Source organism: Triplophysa dalaica, chromosome 13 (assembly GCF_015846415.1).
Source record: "Triplophysa dalaica isolate WHDGS20190420 chromosome 13, ASM1584641v1, whole genome shotgun sequence".
NCBI lineage: Eukaryota > Metazoa > Chordata > Actinopteri > Cypriniformes > Nemacheilidae > Triplophysa > Triplophysa dalaica.
Window position 1 is genome coordinate 20272777 of NC_079554.1, and position 23675 is coordinate 20296451.

At 38.1% G+C, this 23675-nt stretch overlaps 1 protein-coding gene across 1 annotated transcript in view; it reads left to right on the plus strand.

The window, feature by feature from the left end:
- The first annotated feature begins 644 nt into the window (after nucleotides 1-644).
- The window catches only part of LOC130433925 (kelch-like protein 29), a 184974-nt gene continuing 161943 nt past the window's right edge, over nucleotides 645-23675 (plus strand). Inside the window, exons 1-2 of the mRNA XM_056763732.1 lie at nucleotides 645-805; nucleotides 15955-16023. The gene's annotated coding sequence lies outside the window, so the exon portion shown is untranslated. The remainder of the gene's footprint in view (nucleotides 806-15954; nucleotides 16024-23675) is intronic.

Here is a 23675-nt window from a genome sequence, read left to right on the forward strand (position 1 = left end):
GATAAGATCATTTACTTTGAGCAACGTAGACTACAGGGAAATGTGTTAAAAAAACGTATTTAAAAAAATATTTTAATTGTGATCTTAAAATGTACTAAAGCCACTGAGAAAAACCTGTTAAAGAAAGCAAAATCTGTGAAAACAGAGAATCTACTGCATTTTGCACTGCTATTTTGCAAACCAAGTGACTCAAAATAATGTTTTATTTTTATATTAAATAAAGAAATGTCTTTCCTTCCAATTTCTGCACATGCATAGGGTATTTTAACATGGCTATACATTATTTTAAAAGACACAAGGACATGTTATTCTAAATGCACTGATATGATGATTGAAATGAACATTACGCGAGCAGATTTCAGGCTTTTGCAGGTTTAAAACACATACTGACTTAAAATGCTTACGGATTATTCGAGAAATGAACCAAAGCGACCAGAAAAAGTATTAATGCAGTTGTCAAAAACAAAATAAAAATGTTCCGACAGCATATTATGTCTGTGTGTGGCTGCAGTTCTCCCTTTTGCCAGCAGGCGCCGCTGCCTTTCAGGTAAACACACGCACGGTTTGAGGTGGGAGGAGCTTATATGGAGTAAACTATCAGCTGGGAGACAGAAGCTGCGTTCACTCGCGCACGGTGCGAGGAGAAGACAAGAGCACTCATCGTAGCGCACGGAGACGAAAAAGACACCTGCTACCGATGCCAGAGGCCGGAACGCGCTTTATACCGACATGCACTGAAACGACAGCCAGCGCGTAAGGACCTGACAAGCAAAACGTGGGTACCAGTGGGCAACTCGATTAGAAGGTGAGGCTGGAGATGATGTTGAGGATGGCAACTGTACATTACTGTTGCGTGGAGGCTGTTGTCGTGCGCGATGTTATGGTCACCTGCGCGTAACGTGCTGCGTAAAGGTGCGTTCGTGTCCGATTGCGCGCAGGCGCTTCTGCTGCGTGGAGACAAACTTCCGGACGGGATTTAACGTAAACGAATGAGGAATGGATGGATTGGATCACATTGGGTGATACTTTTGTGTTGGATACTCGAAATGCATATGCGAGGATGCCTTGTTTTGGACATCTACCTGCGTTCAGAATTGTGTTCCAACCTTGCTCTAACACACCTGTTTGTTAAAATGTTACACGTGAACTAAGACTGATGCTTTGCAGCTTAATTTGACGGCATTTTTGGATTGCATTGAACCATAATGATGCCCAACATATGTACATGTGCGTAAATCACGGAAGGCACCGATCTTAATTTGTTGGTTGAGTTGTGTGTGGTTAGAGAAGCGGGTAACCTTTTTTGACCCAGGGACCCCTGATATGAAAATGCTTGGATTTTGGGGTATTATTGTTTAGTTACTCTTTAATAATGAATAATTATAATTAATAATTGGACAAGCAGTATTCTAATCTATCTAGTGTTGATCTAGTTGGGTTCCGGTTGGGTTTGACAGACAGACATTTACATTGGTTTGATGGTGGTTTTACGTATAGAGGCAAGCAAAAATAATAAATCCAGTTTAATTCAATGCTGTTGATTATTCTCATACAGTAAAACATTAAGACATTACTTGAATGTTTTTCTTTGCATGCCATTTTAAACTGGTACAATGTCATAAGACTGACAAATCCAGAAACATTGTTACTGTTTTCGAGTTTGTTGCGATATCTAAACAATTGCAATATGAATTTACCCCTGCAAGGCAACGTTATACGAATACTATGAATAGTAACAATATTGCATGTGTATATGACAGTAACATGTCACCTTGCAACAAAAGAGTCCCTTATGTCGATGCATGGCAATAGTTTTAGTGTCATCTTGGGGGGTTTAGCATTATAAACCGTATATTTGACGTGTCACTGGAATGCTTGACTGTGTCTTTTTACCCTGTGCCGTAAGGATATCTCGTGTCACGTCACGCATGTGCTCTCTCGGGCACACTTCTACGCTTCTACGTCTGATGTAATAACGTGGCTCTCTGAGGAATAGCAGCTCTGTCATGTTCTCAGACTGAAACATTGATAACATTGGCAAATATATGAGGTAGCAGCTTGGAACATGCATGGGATTAAAAGCTTACGTTTCGGGTGGAACGGGGCTGAGATCTCCGATCACGAGAATGAGGGCTCACTCACGCACGTACAGTACGCACACACATCAAATGTAGTGACTCTTCCAGTAGTACTGAAATATGACCAAGGATCAACAAAGGATCAACAAAGTGAATAAACTCAATGCTGTGATGTTTTGTTTTATTCTTTATTGCATTTATGTGGTGCCGTGGTTGTGTTGTGGTTGTGTTGTTTCATTCAGGTCAAAATCAATATGTTTTGAAAGCAGCTATATAGGGAAGAACAAAGAAGGAGTTTTCTGTGTCTTGGCAACGCTCATGTGTTCTTAGGGCGTTATTGATCATGGATACATTTCTTCAGCTTTGAAATGAAAGAGAGTTGTTTTTAAAGAACACACTGTAAACATACTGAAAACATTGATTGTTGTGTTATTGAAAGGATACGGATTTCTTCTGTCTGTGAAGAGAGAAGACATGAGAGGTGTGGAGGGTAAAACTCATGGCTTTAATTCTGGACTGGCTGCGTAAATGCTTGATTTGGTGAGAGCTGAGGATAGATTCTCCGGTGCTACGTTGTTGTTCTCTGCGTGCTTTTCTCTTTGCTTCCCTGTCTGCTGTGATGGATTAGATGTTGTGACCTCAGGCGAACTGCATGGAAAATGTAAGTTAATGTTTAGAAAAATAAAAACTTCATGTAACAATCTGCTTCTCTGCTTAATGCTTTCTCGCGAAATAAAAATGAACGCATCTGGAGGTGTCATCTTTGACATTTATAGCTTTAATATGTTGTTTTTGTAATGATATGATGTTTCCTTTGTTTATTGATTTCAAATATGGCCGTCTTCTGAAGGATGGACTGCAGGGAATATAACCACCTATCGTCCGTAGTATCGTCTTGGGTCCTGCGAATTTAAGAAAAGATCAAAAGAGACAAGAATTAGATTTTGGATCTTAATATACTTAAGTTATAGATTTTTTAAATATATTAGTTTGTTAATGTATATTTGGTTAAATTTATGTGCATTTGTAAAGAAGTAGAGAAATCTGCATCGCTTGTAACGGCTGCAGGATTGTGGGGTCAACATATTTTGCATAGTTTTGTCACAAAATAGTTTATTAATTGGTTGTTTGTGATATGCTCGGCATTACTGAATGTTTTGTCCTGGGTTTTCACAATGTCTGAAACATTCAAACAAACACCTGGAGAATTTGTCAAATAATGAAGCAGATGCTAATGTTGTTGTTTATTTGGCAGCCGGGTTACATTAAAAGAAAACCAGTAAAAAAATCACTGTTTTGTTTAGTATTCATTGGTTTAGTTATCAGTGTGTTTACCTATATTTATCTCACACCTTAATAAACTGATAAAGGTCACGTAAATGCTCTTATCAGGGAAAGTTTATAAATGGTTTAAAGGTGCCGTAAGCCATTTTAATAGCATGCATAAAACATCTCCAGCACCTGACAGACAGGAGCAAAATAGATGCGCTGAAAAGTCATGACGGTCTCAGACGGCACCACACTCTAACATTTTACATCATTCAACAACTAGCCAATCAGAAACGCTGAATCCCATTTGCCCAATGCAAGCTGGTTTTCTATCACTCTGGTTTTATTCGCATTTAGAAGTTTCGCATCAGAAATGTCAAATTTGGAATTAAAAACCCTTAAAGTGGTCATATATGACATATGACAAATTTTATAGTTTGTTTTAGATGTAATTCAATGATTTTAGGTTCAAAATCGATGTATTTTCCACATACCATGCATGTTCCTCTTTGCCCCGCCTCTCTGAAATGCGCAGATTTCTTACAAAGCTCATCGCTTTGAAAGCGAGGTTGAGGTGTGCTATGATTGGCTGGTTAACCAGTACGCTTTTAGATAGAATGCATCTTCTGTTTCCGACACTTTAGTTTTTGCAACTTTACGTATCTAATAAATGCATGGGCAACTTATAACGCACCAAAGAAACAGAAAAACACATATTCGTGCCATATAACCCCTTTAATTTGCAAAAAGTTTTTAATTTTAATGTGAATAATGGGAGATGGAAACGCTTTTGCAAAATAAATCCCTGCAAAAAGTCACGTAAGTGGAGACGGTAACCTGACTAACCAGAGTACTGAACTCGTTACACAGCATTAGAAATGTTGTTTTGGTCATTCTTAAATGCCTAAACAATGTCGTCAAAGCATTTCTGTAATTGCCTCTTAGTCACAACTGTATTTCCCAAACAGTAGGCATCCACAAAAGCATTGCTTTCATTGTGTTTCAATCGTCAGCTTGTGCAAGTATTATTATATATGAAAATGATAATATTCAGTGGCTTCTCTTATGTATCTTACTGATATTTAGTGGCGGTTTATTAGGAAGTGACGGTTGACTAGTTGGATGGAAACTTTTCTTATTCCCAAATGTTTTATGCGATATTCCGATTTTGCACATTAGCTAAATTCGCAACTTTGGATGGAAACCCGGCTATTCTTGGCAAGACCGAGGAAATGTCCTGAAGCATTTTTAAAGCTGTTATTTTTAAGTGTGCGTTGGCTTATTTTTGTTAAGCTTGGGTTTTTGACCTCAACAAAGAAAAATCCCTGTTGCCTAAATGTGTTTTTCTTGTTTTATTTCTTTTCTTGTTCATTATTCAGCATTTAAAAGCTGAATAATGAAATCCCAAATTGGTTATTTCATCAATAAATAAAACACTGAAATGTGTATTATAAACAAATTGATCGAGTCAAGTCTTTTACAAAAGATGTAGATGTTGAGTCGAGCGGGCACATGCCATGTCTAAACCTTGGCACTGTTATTGAACCCAGAGCCGCAGGCGTATGTAAATATGACTCCTGGCACGATCAATCTGAGGCCCATATATAGTCTAAAAGCTCATGAGAATGCATAACAGAATTCAAACAAACAGATGGGATGATGTAAACCACACCGTTTCGACGATAAGACAAATGGAGTACCTCAATTGGTGCGCACGGCGAGGTCAAATCAGAGAGACACTTTAGACCGGCTCATAATTTGTGGATTTAAGCCAGTTGGGAGTCCATGCCTCAGTGAATGTCAGGCTGTGTGATGAGAATTAGTATGCGAAATATTCAGCTCCCAGCCAAAGCAAATGGAGTAATATACTTGCTAATGTAGAGGGCAAAGGCCTTAAGCGAATCGCACAGTTTCTGAGCTCTTAAAAGGCTGCGTGATCCATTAGAGACTGTTGTCCGCCATCCGTACCCTCCCCGTGCCGCCACCTCCAACCTCCGTCGCTCTCAGCACGCAGTGATGTAGGTTCTCTGAGCTGTTTTGAAACTCAATTTTGCCTCGAAGCGGAAATTTAGCATGGTTAAATTGTGTCAGAGATTGTGAAGTACCTCTGACGGTGCCATATCCCCCATTAATGCCGTCATTTAATTTCACTTTCATTAGCTCTTTAAAACGTGTGAGCTTTCTGATGCCTACATAGGGAGCTGCTTTTTAAGGGCTTGTTGAGGAGAGATGTGCGAGATTATTGCGAGATTTCATTATATACAGTAGTTTGCCATGATCAAACAAATGACATGTTCTTCCAAATATTTTGTTAAAAATATATTCAATATTTTGTATGCATGTGTTGTAGTTGTGCTCAAAGCATAAACTAAAGCTAAGCTTTGAGAGGAATTTAAGGAAAAATGGGTTTGAAAAAGTATGCATAAAATATTCACAAAGTTTACGATGATCAACAATATATTAATAACTGATGTCAATGCGTTCTTTCTGTTTTTCTTATGCACTTTTTGTATAAATTACCAATAAAACCTATATTGCTTATTTCATTGTATGCTGTAGTTTCACCCTAAATAATTTTGTGAAATAAATACCTTATCCAAGTTTTGTTTTTTTCAAAAACAGTAGACGTAGTGTACAAATCTATGTTTACAATAAGAATGCACTTAAGTACCTTTCTCGTGATATTTTATTGCTTTACTTAAATAACCAAATGTTTTGCTAATTTTGCCTCCAGACATCAATTTTGTCCACAACTGTTACTGTATACAAAAAGTCCAGTTGGTCAGTATTGTTACAGCTGGATTACATTATCAGAAAAGTATTTTTTATTTCCTTTTTTTACATGAATTGTACACAATGAAATGTGTCCAAGTCTGTGAAAGCCAGTCTAAAGTCAAAAATCTAATAATGAGATGAGCATAACATTTTGATATCAACCATTTATTTCAATATGATTTCAATCTCGGACACGGGAATATTCAGTCAATATATTTTAAATATTAATATATATCAATGTTATAATTTCACAGAATGTTGTTTACATACTAGGATGATTGATTCTGTGTTAAAAACTCAGATTTTCAGCAGAGTTATTATAGTTTTGATTTGAGTTTAATATTTCAAATTAGCTTTAATTTTATATTATTTTGCGTTCATTTTAGTTAAAGTTTTAGCATTTTTTTCAATTTATAATTTATTTGGTGTATTTTTAATGTTGCTATAGAAGATTAATTCATTTTTATTGAATTTATTTCAACTTACTTCAATTTTTCCTTGAGTTACGTTCTACCAATAATCTTTAGTTAAATATTTTATCTAATTTCAACGAACAAGAAACTAAATACCTAAATTAACCTTCTTTCACAGACTGGGTCACAAATCTAAAAACATTAATACAATAGAATCAAGCACTTTGTTTTCTCTCAGAGTTGCTTTAGAAATGTGAACTAGCCCTTTGAGATTAAGAGTTGCAACTCTGAAATTCAGGAGCCCGTGTTTGGTTAAAAATAGACTCATCAGGGTCAGTTAAAGCAGTGGAACGTTGGCTTAATGGCCAGTGAATGTGGTGCTTATCAGAGGCTGTAATCTTCAGCTGTAACATTGAGCCCCTCCCAACAGCACTGTTACCCAGCGGGGTGTAGGTTAAGCAGGCCGCTCAGAAATCCCTCACGCCCTCGACAGCTTCGCATTTCAGCAAATCCTCAGCACCCTGTCGGCTAGCACGGCACGTCGCCTCGCCTCCGCGCATTTTTCACCTTATTAGCTTTACGTCCTCCATTTGCATTCCGCTGCCCGATACCGAATGTCATTTTCTTTTGCTTTCTAAATGTTTCAGATAGAAACAAGTTGTCAGACATGGCTGGAAAGCGCGCGTTGCTGCGGGATGTTGCGTGCTGGGGCATTATGTAATAATTTATTTGCTGGGTAAATAATTGAATCTGCCTTCAAGGATGGCTGCTGTATCTAGGGCATTAGAGAGAGTTCAGGTGTAAAAGTATGCCAGTGATTTATGACTTTTTCTTCATGCATTTGGCCTCTGTGGACAGGTTCACCGTGGATGGGAAACTGGACACTAAATACCGCACCTCTGGGGTCATTGCGGATGTTTACATGATTTAAAAAGAACCTGTTTAACTGTGCCGTTAACTACCGCTCTCCAAACTTGCCGTCACCTGTCGTGCATATGAATGATTTACATCGAGGATCTCTTAAGTTGCAGAAAGCATCGTGGCTCCCGGCGTGACGACTGTTTCAAAAGGAGACTTTAAGAGGATGCAATCCTAGGTTGCATTGCACTGAGCAGATGAAGTAAAAAGAAACATTGGCTGTATTTTTTTCAGCAGTTAAGTGATAATAAAAACGTATAAGAGGGAAAATATACTGTTTACCTAACATTTGCATGTGCTATTTTTATTTGTGCTCATTAAAGTATCATGCAATCCCAGAATGCATTGCACTGAGCCGAGTGAACACACATTTCAAGATGAAGCATGAAAACATGGACTACCAATAAAAATAGTTTAATTAAAGTTTCATGTTTTTGCGTGTTTTGCGTCACGTCTTTCATCCTTTTCATCCATTGTCTTCTGACATCCTTCAGACAAATGTATTTTCTGCATCGGCCAAGTTTATATTTTCCAAACACACTATAAAGCTCTAAAAATGCCAAATAAACCATAAAAATGTTTTAATTTATTGAAAATCTTTTCGCCGCAATAACCAAGATCTCACACAAAACCGTAACGGCTTCCGGAGACTTTGAGGATCAGCTTTCATCGTAACATTTCATTGTGATGATAGAAACAGCTTGTATATTTGCGCGTGCCCTGGATAGCGCACATGCATCTCGGAGACGTCTATCTGATGTCTGCAAGACGTTTTTTGTTTGTTTGCTCATTTGCAATACGTCTCTTTATTTAGACTGTATGAAAAACGACTTTTTTTTTATTAGATTTCCAGATCTTTAGGAGACATCTTACCGACGTACCTGTGCTGTGCTATCAATGCAACCCGGGTTTGGGTGGATGCGATGATGAGCAAATGATGATTTTGGAGCATGCTTTTCTTTTAAATGCCATCGAATGCCTTTCCATGTCATCTCTTCTGAACGCTAATGTGTCTCAGTTTTCAGGGTTTGCGTATAATCATCACAGGAAATGATTATAGGAGCGAGTCTCAACCGTACAGCCACAGACGTGTCCTTAAACTCGCTTCATCGCATTCATCAAACGCAATCAGCACACCTCAGAAGGGATATAATGATATTCATCTCTCTGATATCCGTTTTATCCGACGTGGGAACTATTTGCTTCGGGCGCTCACTTTCTTCTTGAAGTTTAGCTGGAGTGCAAAGGTTTGTTTTAGGGAGAAAGAAAACGACTCAGGTTGTACTGCTCTCAATTAAAACCGTCGTTTTATTAGAAAACAAGATTTTTAAGTACATCCTGACCGTGGTGTTAATCTCAGAGGCCGGCAACTTTAGGCCCGCTTGCCAATAATCACTGGCACATGAGCGATAACAGAGCGAGAGATAAATATTAAATATGTTTATTTTAGAAAGTCCCTCGCATCCGCTTGCCAAACTAGATTTTTTCCCCATTAATCCTTCCTTATCGTCGAGCAGCAAGTTTTATTTAGTTATGAACCGTACGGGAAGCCAAACGCTACCGCTGAAGCGTGCAGCACGGATTAAATGTCTTCTCCACCCGCCGGACAAGAAACTGTCGCGCGTGTCCCGCGGCGCCACTCTGGATGGGTTTTTTTACTCTAGGAATAATGATAAAATGAGGAGATGGTAAAAAAAATGCAGAATAATGAACAAAGTACAAAGATAGTGACATTTAAAAGAACAATATTAAGAGGTCCACGACACGAAGCATCAGCAAATATAAAATCAGTTAAATGCTCATTTGCGTGATTTATTCACACCGTGGTGCATGCTGGGAAACGGAGTCCAGCCTCCAGCAGCGTTTTGTCTGGCTGGTGGTGGTTTACATTGAGATTAGTCGCTTTGTTCCTGTTTGCAACTAGGATTTATGATGCTTTTCACAATTGAATAATTTGATCACGGCACTTGGCTCTGATTTCCTTCGGTAGCGAGCAAATTATGTGCCGCAGTATTAATGCTGATGATAAATGTGGAATTGTCACAAACAATCTGTGCCTCTGAAACGCAGTTCAGGGAGAATTAGAAGCGCAGTTGGAGAGGAACAAAATTGGATAAAGCGAGATGATTTGGGTAAAGACCTCGATTTGGTGGTTCCGCCGTCGTCATGCTAGATTTGAATAAAGCGGTTTGGAAAATTATACGTTGCCGCCTTCATTTAGAAATGCGGCCAGCGGGAGCACAATTATAAACGCGAAGCAATGAACCAAATGTTCACTGTTATTAGATGCTTTTACAATTATAACAGTGTGATGTAGGTTTTTTTGCGGTCTGGCTCAACTACTAAAGTAGCCAGAACCCTTAACATGTGGTGTTGGACGTGATAGAAATGTAATTTTCTCCCCTGTGTGACGACGCTATAGAAAAGCGAAATGTAGAGACAAGAAAAGTCTCCAATGATGATTATTATTCTATCCAAGATTAAATACAGAGTGGCTTTAAAAGCATGTTTGTTTCTTACTTTCAAAAGTTGTTTCACATGCTACCTTGATTTACAACAGTAGAATTTAGCTTGGCACTAGATTGTTAAAGGGATAGTGCACCCAAAAAATCCTTTATTTACTCGCTGTCATGTCATTCCAAACTTGTATGACTGTCTTCTTCTTCTGCAGAACACAAAATAAGTTATTTTGAAGAACCTTGATAGCCAAACAACTTACAACCGAGACATATCTCAAAATATCTTCTTCTGTGTTCCACAGCAGAAAGACTCATATACAGGTTTTGACCGACATGAGGGTAAATGAAGAATGACAACATTTTCATTTTTGGGTGCACTATCCCTTTTAAGGTTATTGCAAAAATGGCTGAACATTGAAGTTACTCCTGTAGAAGGTTTACAGTAGCAAAGTTTGTCAACAGAATGGGCATAGTTTGCTAAGACTGTTCAAGTATGAGATGGGGTGCTGTATGTATAGACTCATCTCTGAAGGCTTTTGACAAGATGTTAGGTCATGGCTGTGGGCATTTCATTCAGACAGAGAAACATCATCGAAGTTGGCATTCCAATACATACCGGAGGTTTTTTACATTCTGGACTTTGTGCAAGTTCATCTGAATCTCACTTTGTTCACTTAGGCCATTGGTGTAGAAAATAGAGACACTGGTGTCTATGAAGTCTTTATATGCTTCAATCGAATTAGTGATGGTTAACCCCCATAAAACCCTCTTGTCTTTCCAAACCGCAGAACACAAAGAAATATATTTTTTTGAAAGTTGGTAACTGAACATCACTGGCCCCCATTCGAATCTTTTGGACCAAATCAGTGCAAGTCAATGGGTGCCAATCAACAATGTCTTCGAAACATCTTCTTCTGTGTTCTGCAGAAGAATGAAAAAGTCATACAGGTTTAAAATGACACAAGGGTGAGTAATTTTTTGGGGGGCTAAATGTCATTTACAGTACATGGATTGTTGACCCCTCAAATCCGTCATCATTTATTCACCATCATGTTAACATGAATGCATGGGTTTTCTCTATGGTCCTAAATAAAGAATTGCCGACTGCCGGACTGGTCAATTTTAAACGAACCACTGGAAGCCCATTTTCCAGATGATGTTGAGACAATACAGCCCAACTCTTGTTATTAATGGTTTGCCTCTATCTCATGGCTTGTAATTGGTCTCTGGTGATTGCCAAGTCTTTCGGATTAAGAATTGTCATTAAAATTGATGTATTACGCCTGCAAGTCACTTTCTTTGTCAGATAGCTTTTTTTAATCAATTGATAATTACTGAGATGATTTATTGCTTGACTATGTGTTGACAGGTGGACAATAACTGAGACGTGGAGGTTTGAAAGCAGACTGAAAAAGACGTTTTACCCATAAATGTATGACTCCGGCCCGTGTGATGGTGGTCTATTGGTTACGGTGTTTAGTTCGGCCAAATATCCAGATCACACGGTGGCCCTGAACAAAACATTTAACCCAAGATTGTTCCTATATAGGACCAATTTAGCAATTAATACATTGTAAATGGCTTTAGAGGAGTGTGTGTAATGAGTGTCAAAGTAATGGTGTGAAATATACGTAGAAAGGCTTGTCTCTTTTTTATGTAGCCAATATATGACGTATGTGTTACAGTTACAGAGTTTCCAACACACGACAGGATAGGAGAACATATTTTATAGTTCCAGTGAAATGCCTTTGGGGCGGGACATATCGAGTGGCCCCTCCCCTTTTTCAATGTTGGCCTTTTTTGCTGGAAGCTGAAAAGTTAAAGTGCAGAATGAGATCACAAAAATTGCTGGTCCACATTGACGGATTTGAAAGACTATACATTTTGCACATTTTGTTTTGGAATTGATAATTTTTTATATCCAAGGCTAATTTATTCACACCAAAAGAAATAATTATGGTTTTGTGGGAATGTTAACACCCCCAGAAGGACATGCTGTGCCTTTAAAGCATAAATACAACCCTTTAATCCTGTCGCGTTTGTTTCTATCTGCGTGCCCATAAATCCATTATATTTCATCACTGCAGAGGATGGATTGAATATCTTTTTTTTATACTCCTGTTCTCGCAGTATTCATAATTGAAGATAATCTACCATGCATTTTCTTTATTAATTTCATTCCCCAGCGCCCTGACATAAAATGTCTGTTTCCTTGACAAAGTGCAAATGAAGGCTGGGAGCCGAAACGGCAAGATCGAGCGTACGCCCAAACCAACCGGGAAGTAAACGGTCTTGTTAGATATATCATGGCAGAAGATTTCTCATTTCAGGACAAAGTAAACACGCATCTAAATACACGAACGTGCGGCTGAGACGAAGGGGTCGTGAAATGTGCGAGATGAGTGAAGAGAAAAGCAGTGACTTGGCAATCATTCTGTCCAGACGCGATCTGATGAGATTCTCCTCCGTCTCTAAAAGCATTAGGTTAGACAGTGATTGCATTCAGAATCCTATTAAGTTTATATAATCGGGGAAAGAAAGGATTATTACTCCCTATCAGTGTTTTGGCCCTGTACTTTTTGTGTCTCAGTAAAAGGCTGAAATTCACTTGAATTTCACTTGATATACTGTGTCATGACTTCATCTAGACGACTTTGTCAGTTGATTGCGCCGTGTGCCTCTCGAATGAGGGTTGAGAAGCGGAGGATATTTTATATTCCCGAGTGAAATTTGACGTACGTATTCCATTAGAAGAGGTCTGCTCGTCGTTGCCGGGAAGAGCATCTTTTCAGAATGCTTATTTTCAAAACGTTCAATCGTTTGAATGGAGTGATGAGGTCATAGTGTTTGTTGACGGTGTTTAATGTTACGCTTTTATGTAAGTTGTATTTTACCTGCGCTACAGTTCAAATCCATTTTTCACAGGATGTCATGCCTGTCCCGATTTAAGTCATGTAACATTGAGCCAATGAGGTGTAGTGGGTTTGTATACAGACAGGCAGGATAGTAGAGAGATTTTGGGAATCTTTCTTTCTTTTTTCCTTCCTTCCTTCCTTCCTTCCTTCCTTCCTTCCTTCCTTCCTTCCTTCCTTCCTTCCTTCCTTCCTTCCTTCCTTCCTTCCTTCCTTCTTCTTTCTTTCTTTCTTTCTTTCTTCTCTATTTCTTTCTTTCTTCTCCATTTCATCTTTCTTCTCTCTTTCTTTGTTTGTATGTTTGTTTCTATATTTCTATTTCTTTCTTTCTTCTCTATTTCTTTCTTTCTATTTCTTTCTTTCTTCTCTCTTTGTTTGTTTGTTTGTTTGTTTGTTTGTTTCTATATTTCTATTTCTTTCTTCTCTATTTCTTTCTTTCTATTTCTTTCTTTCTTATCCGTTTCTTTCTTTCTTCTCTATTTCTTTCTTTCTTCTCTCTTTCTTTGTTTGTTTGTTTGTTTCTATATTTCTATTTCTTTCTTCTCTATTTCTTTCTTTCTTTCTATTTCTTTCTTTCTTCTCTCTTTGTTTGTTTGTTTGTTTGTTTCTATATTTCTATTTCTTTCTTCTCTATTTCTTTCTTTCTTTCTTTCTTTCTATTTCTTTCTTTCTTATCCGTTTCTTTCTTTCTTCTCTCTTTCTTTGTTTGTTTGTTTGTTTCTATATTTCTATTTCTTTCTTTCTTCTCTATTTCTTTCTTTCTTTCTATTTCTTTCTTTCTTCTCTCTTTGTTTGTTTGTTTGTTTGTTTCTTCTCGATTTCTTTCTTTCTTTCTATTTCTTTCTTTCTTATCCGTTTCGTTCTTTCTTCTCTATTTCTTTCTTCTCTTTCTTTCTTTCTTTCTATTTCTTTCTTTCTTCTCTTTCTTTCTTTCTTTCTTTCTATTTCTTTCTTTCTTATCCGTTTCTTTCTTTCTTCTCTATTTCTTTCTTTCTTTCTTTCTTCTCTATTTCTTTCTTTCTTTCTTCTCTATTTCTTTCTTTCTTTCTTCTCTATTTCTTTCTTTCTTTCTCCTCTATTTCTTTCTTTCTTTCTTTCTTCTCAATTTCTTTGTCTTTCTTGCGTGCGTGCTTGCTTACTTTCTTTCTTTCTTTCTTTCTTTCTTTCTTCTCTATTTCATTCTTTCTTTTCTTCTCTCTTTTTTCTTTCTTTCTTCTCTCTTTTTTCTTTCTTTCTTCTCTATTTCTTTCTTTCTTTCTTCTCTATTTCTTTCTTTCTTTCTTCTCTATTTCTTTCTTTCTTCCTTCCTTCATTCCTTCCTTCATACCTTACGTCTTTCTTGCGTGCTTGCTTACTTTCTTTCTTTCTTTCTTCTCTATTTCATTCTTTCTTTTCTTCTCTATTTCTTTCTTTCATTCTTTCTTCTCTATTTCTTTCTTAGTTATTCTTATTATTATATTTTTAAAGATTATAATTTTTAGGGTCCCACATTTTTCCACATTACTGATGCACATAGCGTGCTTAAAATACAAAAAATAGAGCAAAACCCTTAACATAGTATTTCTTCTCTGTAATATTTTGAGGGTCCTGTTGGATCTGCTCCATGTATTTTTTACAAAACAAAAACTCATTCGTATTTACATTTACATTTTACAGATGCTTTTTTTTCCAAAGCGACTTACATTTACATTAAGGTATTTGGCAGACGCTTTTATCCAAAGCGACTTACATTGCTTTATTCTATACATTTTACATTGGTATTTGCAATCCCCTGGGATCGAACCCACAACGTTGCGTTGTTAACGCAATGCTCTTACCACAGAGCTACAGGAAACTTACAGGTGAGGTAAACAATGGAAGGAATTGGGACAATATAAAGAGACAACAAAAAGCTGGTCTCATATAACCTTCCACATTATACAGAGCCAAGTTGGAAGTTTATTTATAAATATATATACATATATATGCAGACGTGCTCAAATTTGTTGGTACCCTTACAGCTCATTGAAATAATGCTTCATTCCTCCGGAGTGATGAAGAGTGAAGAGCGATGAAATTAAAAGCTATTGTATCATGTATAGGTGCCTTTGTTATGTCATAGAATAAAGCAAAGATGTTGTGGAAAGAGATGAGTTATTGCTTGTTCTATAAAGATATTCTAAAATGGCTTGGACACATTTGTTGTTGCCCCTTAGAAAAGATAATACATAATTGGATTATAGTGATATTTCAAACAAATTAGTTTCTTTAATTGGTATCACACATGTATCCAGTCTTGTAATCAGTCATTCAGCCTATTTAAACGGAGAAAAGAAGTCACTGTGCTGTTTGGTATCATTGTGTGCACGACACTGATCATGGACCAGAGAAAGCAAAGGATAGAGTTGTTTGAGGAGCTCAGAAAGAAAATAATAGAAAAGCATGGTAAAGGTAAAGGCTACAAGACCATCTCCAAGCAGCTCGGTGTCTCGGTGTCAGCAAAATCATAAAATTTGTGATTTTTGGCATACATGGTTGACACATGGGTGTGGCGAGGCAGCTTTCCTATTTTATATTTTTTCCTATTTTATGCATTGAATAAACATCAAATTAAATACATTCAATAAAGTTCATTACTTTAGAAAGTTTTTTATGACGTACAAAACGGAAATCTCAGACAAGACCTGATTTCTATTTTAACAGCACAGGTTGTTTTGTGTTAAAAGATGGTGTCGGCAGATGATGTGAATTCCGGTATACTTCTTGTGTGTTTTGAGCTGTTTGATTAGTGTACCTGTAATTTATTTGAGGGAAGCGTCAGAAATTATAGACATCTGTGGATTGTTGCCATGGCGCTAGACCGCTTATCTTTTGCATTACATTTGTAAATAACAGTACAGAAGTCATGAGAAAGATTTTGAATGGTTACTAGGGCGCCTTATTGCTAGGTGGTTGCTAGGGTGATAAATGTAAGTCTGGGTAAAAGCATGAATATTAATAATTGTATATGTGCATTATCATTCATGTCCCTTATGTAACCATAGCAGAATGTATTTTGCACATTAAGTTTAACACTTGGGGTTAGGGACTCTCTCTCTCTCTCCTCCCCCCCCAATCTGTATTTACCAACCCTTCTCTTTTGTTTTTGCAGGCACACCTGACTATACTCCAAAGATCTCATTAGTCGGTGATGAGCATCATCATCCAGCGCAGACCCGAGGTACGGCAATATCTCAAAAGATCCTGTTTTATATCTTTACACCCGCGTGCTTGTCAAAAAAGATACATCAGTTAGCTCATTTATTGCAGTCTGTGTACAGCTGTGCTATATTATGTTCCCCTTTGTATTGAGCTGAGCCGGGCTTGACCATGTAATTGTTTCTTCTGCTTGTACTGGAATTTGAGCGTTTTTGACGAAGAAAGAATAGATGATGTTTCATATAATTTCATCAGTTTTTAGACCTGCTAGTTTTGCCTTACACTCATTTTACAAATGTTCATGCAAGCATTTCGTTTTGTATTCGGACTTGCATGAGTTGCACAAAACTGTTATGATTTGTTTGTTTAAAGCTGCAATTTGTGTTTTTTTTTGGTTAAATTTTTTTTTTATTAAGCAAATACATTCAAATAATCTCATTACTAATGTTACGCATTGCCGCTTTCTTCAACATGTGTTATTTTATTAAAATCTGTTTATTGCCCTACGCATTCTTTTGCGATGATTCCGACTTTTAATTTACGACGCAGAAGAGCTTTCTTCAATCAAGTCCCGTGATAGACCTGTAAGAATTCCAGATCTGAGAGGCTGATTGATTGGAAACACTTCCTCAATTCCCAGCAGTGGAATTCCATCATGTTGCAATTACTGGTTGTCCGCACACAGCGGCGGGTCATTAGGAGGTGGGATTACATACGAATAGACAGCCATGAAGGCCACGCCTCCTCAGCTCTGATTAAATGGACTTGATTTAATTGGGTTACCCCACTGAGAGTTCTGGCTAATGGGATGTGGGGCTTTTTGATCATTGGTACGCAGAGACCAGCTCTGACCCGGCTCAAGTGTAGCGGCACAGCTAGGTATAGGGCGAGGTTGAAGATTAAACCACATCCACTTGAGGTGAAGTTTTTATGCTTATTTAAAAAATACTACATTTGTGACCCTGGACAACAGAATCTTATTTTTCGAAATTGAGATTTTTACATAATCTGAAATCTTAATAAATACGAGGTTGAGGCTGAAATACAACCGTTTAAAACTCAAGAATCTGAGAGTGCAAAAAATCTAAATATTGAGAATATTACCTTTGAAGTTGTCAATCAGGGGTGGCAGGCCATCCACTCACAAAAAAAGGTTTTAAAATTTTCAATGTAGGAAATTCACAAAATATCTTTATGGAACATGATCTTTACTTGATTTTTGGGATAAAAGAAATATCGATAATTTTGACCCATACAATGTACTTTTGTCATTTACTAAAAATGTTCCCGTTCTACTTAAGTTGGTTTTGTGATTCACATTTACCTGTGAATCTATGAGAATTGGCATCATGTTGTGTTTGCAAACGCACTCGATTGGCAATCTTGAAGATTTCTTTTTTGGGCAACAACCGTTAAAACGTGTTTTGTATTTGTACGCCTTAAGCATTGGAAAGACAGTTGAGAGGTACGTTGCGCAGTTCCTTCCGTTTAAGTGTTTTTTTGCAAACCAATTGAAATCGTCTACTCTTCCGAGTTCTATGAATTCTTCCTGTTGTTGTACGGTTTGCTGATTTGAAGCTTATTTACGTGATTTTCATGGTACAAATTTGCCAGGCTCGGGAGGTGGTGTCACGCGCTGGGCCGCCGGTGCTTTCATTACGCGCAGGATGTCAAAACGAAGTTCCCCGCTGATAAAAAGTGTGAAATTTTGGCTAATAATCACGGCCCTTCTGAAAGGAGCGTGCATAATTTTGCACGGGTTGCGTACTCGTAATTATTAAGTTTTGCATATCTCGTTCATTTGCATTCCTAAAACTTGCAGTCTTTCGCACACCCTGATTAAGACATGTTGGGCAAAGTCGGGGTTATCGTTGTGTATCAGTGTCTCGCAGTGTCGGACCCCTGGGGACTTGTGCACAGCAGGGGTTATAACATGTCATTTTTAAGCGGGTCATTGAGCCTAATGCGTGTGAACGAGCTGTACGCGGGCCGCTGTTCAGGGAACCGGACATTAACTGTTTAAGGGCCATTAGAAAATCTGCTTTAGCATAAGCACCATCTGAAGGTTTGAAATGTACAGAAAATGCAGGCTTGCGTCCAAGTGCTAAACATTTATGTACAGATGGTGTCTAAAGTGGTAACATGGAATTTCAATATAACAATTTTGAACAAATATTTGACTTTTAACAGAGGGGGAACCCTCCCGACACTTATTTAGCTCATATTTCACTCCAAAGCCAAAAGAAAGAACAGTTTATAAAATGTTATAAAAATCATGTTCTTTTATGTGTTATCGTGTTAATTAGTATTTTTTGAGTTATAATTACTTAATCAAAATAACCAAACTGCAGTCTGACCGCAAGAACTAATAATTAGATGAATATCACTCATTATAACTAGTATACTTTTATAAGTATAATTATATTAAAACAAAATCAATAATATTAACAATTTTAAGTAATTCTTTAAGATAATATGAATAACAGAAAAACTCTCAATGAAAACATTAGATTTTTTATACTAATGGAAATATTGAGGGAAATGTGCTGAAAAGAATTTTTCATGCAATTTTAGGGTGGAATGTGACCTACCAAGGTAAAATCAGAATAAGAGTTTAAAACAACATGAGCATGAATAGAAGATCAGAATTTTCATTCATTTCATTTTTTGGATCAAAGGATCTCTAAAGTAATTAAGGTCGAATTTGATTTTTTAAGAGCAGAAATGCAGGTGTAATGGAGCGAAGCAAGAGGACAAACTCAGCTGATGGATTTCTTGACTCTGAGGTGCTCTGAAGAGAATGTTACCATTTCCTTTCTAAATGTCACGCCGTTCTCCAACTTCACAGACTGTGTCACCTGCGCTGTCATTGATCGGCTAAGCCGGGCCCTTCATCTCCTGTTTTATGGATGACCAAGCGAAAGATCGTGTCCTCTGTGGAACACAGTATACCCAGATCTGATGAGAGTGCCTGCGTTGACCCGGTCATTATTTTGGCCTGACGACAGGTCGACGCTCCAACCATCATGTGCGTAGAACAACAGGCAGGATCAAATGATGTGTGAACTAGTAACTGAAGTCGGTCCCCTTCACTAGCGCAAGTGATGCCTGTAACCATAGCAACAGATGTGACCAATTCTTTAGATCATTCTTTTAAAAAAATGTTACTTAACCTTAAAAGCTTAAAGGTCAGGTATCGCACAGAGTTTCTGCCAATCTCGTATAAATCTTGAGTACCTACACAGTATTGCATACGTCGTATCTTTGAAGAGTATTTAGTTTGGTCAAATGTATAAAAGACAGATACAGCTGTACGATTATTTCCAGAAAAAGAAATGCATTCACAGCTGAACTTCCATCAGCCGGGTGAAGCAGCATTGATGGGAGTGCTCTTTCTCACACTGGCTGGTTGACGCGTGGGCATGCTCTTTCTCTCACGCTTGCGTGCGCTCTTTCGCTCCCTTGATGGTGCATGGGCGTGCTTTTCTGGGAGAATTGTCTAATAAGAGACTATAAATCCTTGGTACAAATCCATGTTCGAAAAAATCTTGAATTTCATTTTTTGGGTGAACTACCTTCAAAGGTGTCTTCCATTAAAATATCGAAAAAACACAGCGTTATCGTCCAAATGTTTTATAAAGTGACATGCTAGAGTTGTTCTTTGGTATTAAAGACTACGTTACTTGCGTCTTATTCATTAGAATGAAATGAATGTGATCAAATGCTTATAAATCTTGATTTCAATATGTCATCATCTCATAACGTGTCGTACCGTGTATGGTTAAGTAATCTGTATGACTAATAAGACTTTAAGACTTGACTAGACAGCAAATATAAAGTACAAACAACTCAAAACTTACTGAACTTCATGTGTTCGGTGTGTGTAGAAATATGCACGTTCGTGTTGAGTTCTGTCCTGCGGTTGTGAACGTTGCCAGTGCGTCTGGGTGTTTCGAGTGTGTTTAAGCATGCTTGAGAATTTCCCGGGTTTGCGTGCTTTCTGTTGTTCATTAATTCCACCGACATGTAATCTTATTACCTCAAGTGGGTCACAGCGAGCCATTGGAAGCAGCTGTGACATATCGCGACATTTGAACCAAACGTTGACCGCCGTTTTCAAATTTCCATAATAATATAATCAAGCACTTCAGATCGGCTCAGTGAATTCACTCTAATGCCGCACAGAAGAGAGAGCGAGAGAACTCAATCGACCGAGATTAAGATGGAGAACTTTTATAGTCTCCCCAGCATCAAGAAATGTTCCAAGCTGTCAAAGCAGCCCGAAGAAGAGCGAAACCTTTGGGCCGTCAGTGCCTACAGAGAGCGAGAGAGACGGGCTGACCATTGACAGGTAACATCGGCCCTGGCACCCTCTTACCCCGCCAGTCAACCTGTCCTGCTTCGGCCTCCATCCTGTCAGTCACACGCTCTGATATTTAACCTGACAGAATGCGCTCTAATATTTTGAATTTGCGCTCTGCGTCAACACACGGCTCCTCGAGACTGTCAGCTGTTGACTTTACATCAGATTAAAAGCGTTTACTGGTTTATCACAGCGTGTGGGGTTAAGCGGCCTTAATGTTTGCATCGATGTCCTACATTCAGTTTCTCTAAGATGTTCTTGCTAATAATTGAATTTCAATTATGGTTAGTTGAAACTTGCTAATACATTAAACGTGCTAATATCTACTCAAAGTTGTGTCTTTATGCTAAAATAAGGACGTAAAACAAGTGACTTCTTTCAAATGTCTGTGAATGGTCACATCTCTGTTTGGTCACATCTAGATACTTATTTGATGAAAAATTCTGCTAGATTTATGTACGATATTATAACACTATTCGTATCACTTAAATATTACATTTATTAGGAAATATTGTAATAGCCAAGAAAAAAAAGACCATTACAAATTTTGGGGCCATTAAAGTCCAGTGTTGAATTTCCACAAAATCAAATGTCAGGAGTGACATAAAGTCATCCAACAGCAATGTGAAAGACTGACAGCATGACAAGACACATGAAAACTGTGATTAAATCTCTTCCTGAATATATGTACAAATATTACTGTTGTATTGCCAAAACGTGAATATGAACTTGTTTTAAGATAAGATAAGATAAGATAAGATGAGATAAGATAAGAAGGTGTTTTCTAGCAATGTTTCCATAATCTTGATATTGCGAGCACCAAGCTTCACCAAGTGAGCTACATAAACAGAACTGTAAACTATATCCTGTCTATATTCCCCTTAGAACACCATAAAAATGGCAGTCAAAGTTTGCCAAAGTCAGTTTTGTGAACTTGTAGGAGTACACCAAGACTGCCCTTCGGTGCTAGGAGCCACAAAACTTAACTTTAGATTTCTGGTGGCTTTAAAAATTGCAGTAGTTATGCCCACAATATCTCTGTTGTCGAAAACTTCTGCATTATTCTATTTTATTATTACATTCCCTTGCAGGAAGATTTCACAGCTGTCGACAACAGGGAAATTAAAACGAATGCCCTTTACGATGTAAGCGTATAATTGGACGTATGCATATTAATATGAGCGGTATATCTATAAATAAAATTTAGTTTCTTTATTTATATGCAAAGTAGAAATTAAAATGTCATTCGTATGGTCCCGGGTTGGAGCTTCGCGAGGATGTGTGCATTTTTCATCGCTTGCGTAAAATAAACCGTGTTTCCACATTATAATGTAGTGTTGCAAAACAGCCTTCCATTTACAATACAGTGTAATTTCGTTTTCATTATTTCACAGAAAAGTGCAGTTTGTTCGAGCGTCTGGATTATATTACCTGTTCTGCAGTGTGACGGGGGCTCAGTCGGGTGTGAAAAATCACACAAATTATCCTTCAAGAAGGAATGCAACAGGTCTTATAAAAGCCATCCCAACATGTTAACTCCAACGATTATGTTCAGAATGAATCACAACCGTCGAATTATAACTGCGTGCATTGCTGTATCGTCTTGTGTTGTGTCCTATGTATCATCACACGCCGTTAACAATCGCGAAACAGACGTGTGTCACCGTGTCAATGTAAAGTGCTTCGTTTTAGATACTGTGTGCCGTGCAGAAGGGCTTTACAGAAAATCCCATGACATTTAAGATATGGCAGAAGGTTGCGAGGTCTTGTTTGTTTTGATGGTTCTTACGAGTGTTTTTCAGATCCATTAGCTGGTTTGTGGTGCCATTAAAAGGATTCCAGAGAGGTTTATAGGTCGGCTACATGTGTCGAACAGATGCTGAGCGTGCTCTATAGGTGGAGAGATGTCTGTACGTGCGTGGCCAAAATCTATACCTCGGTTCCAAAACTTCGTCTGCCTAGATAGTCAGCCGCCTTTTAGACCATCATGCAAGCTTCGTAAATGACTCGTTTGTTTGAAATATTTATGTTTGGTGCATTTGCTCAATTCTGTTATCGACCTGCGTAAGGTAATTGTACCCTGTGTTTGAAACTCAAACCTACATGACAAACATGTGACGTATTGCATGACACAAAATGCACAACTCGGATGCCGCACGTCAATGCGTAATCCTTATCATTTTGATTTTCCTCGGGGGTGCTTTAAGTTTGACCTTATTCAGTTTGATGATGTGGGGCTCAGTACATCGCCAGACCCCCCCCCCCCCCCCCGTTCCCGCTCTGTCTTCCCATAAAAGCCATTAGAGGAATTGCTGTGCTTTATAAAAATCTGCCCTTTGAGTACAGCATGATGGAGTCGGATGAAGACAACACATTCAGCGTTGCACTCCAGCCTCTCCAAACCCCGTTCAGAGCATCATCTCATTAAGATACGCGATGGCTGACCTTCAGCGGAGGTTTATGAGATTTCCTATAACCTGATTCTGTGTTTTTATTGTCTCCACGTTGATGTCAATAGCATTGTCTCTCTTCTTGTGTTCAATACAGAAGCGTCGGCCATCAGTCAGCGTACAGGACTGAATTAAATCATGTAGAAATGAACGGGACTGATTATAGGGGGTGTGTGTGTATTTTGAGAGGTGGGTTTGTATGTTAGACGGAATAATAGGCTGCGTTCATGATGAAATAGCTACGTAGTGCATAGTATGCAGAATATACGCTACACTGCATACTAATTTTATGATAATCAGTTCGCAGAGGTTTCGAACTTTAGCGAGTTGTCACATCATGTTACGACGTCGCATGTTTAATTCAGCGAGATGTAACCGGTCGCCATCTAGTTATATAAATAAATAATGTTATTTTGCATTTTTTATTTAAGCTTTTGAAAATCCGATCAGGTGACGGACCAGAAAGACGTTTGAAGTTGCATTTTGCTTTCTGGAGATTAGAAATGGAAAGTTGTTAGGGTAACAAAAAAGCACGTTTTGGTAACAGATTATAAGGGATCGAAAAGTCACTAATAGTGTGAAAAAATGTGCGTCATAGAACGACTCGATTTGCCCCGAACACGACAGCTCTGCTTACTGTATTACAGCTTTCATGTGAGTCCCAAAAGCTCTCGACTGTTCCCAGATATTTGCACTGTGGCTGACCCCCCGCCCTGACCTCCTGTCGCCCGCTGATGGAAATGTACAACAATGGAAATGTAATGTACTTGTGTGGAGTGGTCTTGGGTTTTGATGGATGACAATATCATCTATCAAATCAGATTCCAGGGACCAGAGAGCCGCCGGTAGCCGGAGAAGAGC